This window comes from Carlito syrichta, unplaced genomic scaffold (genome assembly GCF_000164805.1).
Source record: "Carlito syrichta isolate Samal-C Ts95f unplaced genomic scaffold, Tarsius_syrichta-2.0.1 Scaffold305719, whole genome shotgun sequence".
Lineage (NCBI taxonomy): Eukaryota > Metazoa > Chordata > Mammalia > Primates > Tarsiidae > Carlito > Carlito syrichta.
In genome coordinates, this window is record NW_007249815.1 from 384,415 (window position 1) to 385,322 (window position 908).

At 33.7% G+C, this 908-nt stretch overlaps 1 pseudogene; it reads right to left on the reverse strand.

The window, feature by feature from the left end:
* The window catches only part of LOC103264777, a 22,984-nt pseudogene extending 22,309 nt beyond the window's left edge, over positions 1 to 675 (reverse strand).
* Positions 676 to 908: the final 233 nt, after the last annotated feature.

Sequence of the window (908 nt, forward strand, 5' to 3'; positions counted from 1 at the left end):
GAGGAAAACTGCCAGGGAAGGGAGGGGCACACCTCAGCAACATGGGTACCTGCATAATGAACATTTGTATACCTAACCCTGAATTGTACCCTACATCTTTAAAATAAAAACAAAATAATAAAATAAAAGATGTGATATTTCCAAGCACATTTCTCCGGCAAAGTTCATAAAGAAGCAATACAATTAAAAGACCAACTTTTACAATGTAAAGATACAAATAAAAGACATAACAAGGAAATCAGACTTTTTTTCTCTTTCTTGAGATCTTGACAAAAGGTAACACTTTACGTGAAAAAATTTTTTGTATTATATTAAAAGTTAACATATGTAAAAAAAAAATGCAATCATTTCTGCTCAAATTTTTATCTCCTCTGGTTGATTCGCACATTCTTTACTGGAACCATTACCCTTTACTTTTCCTTTAGAGTATCCCTAACATCTCTAAGGCACTTTCTCATCTCTGACTGAACCATTGTCATTTGAATCTGCCAACCACAAAGCTGCTCTCCCAGAATTTTTAGGTAGTACATAGTTGAAAAGTACTTGACAAATCTTACTTACTTTAGCTTCTTTGATGTGTTTGCTACCATTAACCATTACCTTATTTTTGAAATTCTCCTCCTTTTGGTTTTGCATCAGCATTCTTCTCTCGTTTCTTCCTACCTTTCTTACCATCCTTCCATAAAATCTCTGAGTGCTTCCCCTCTAACTTTGTAAATACTGTTGAATATTAGTGTTCAACAAGATCAATGTGTCACCACTGTTCTATACATCTTTTCTTGTGATCTTTTCTACTCTTAATTACTCATTAAAAATTATATGTCCATCCCTGACCTCTGTGATAAATTCCAGATTTTTTTTTTTTTTTAGTTAGAGTCTCATTCTGTCACCCAGGCTGGAGTACAGTG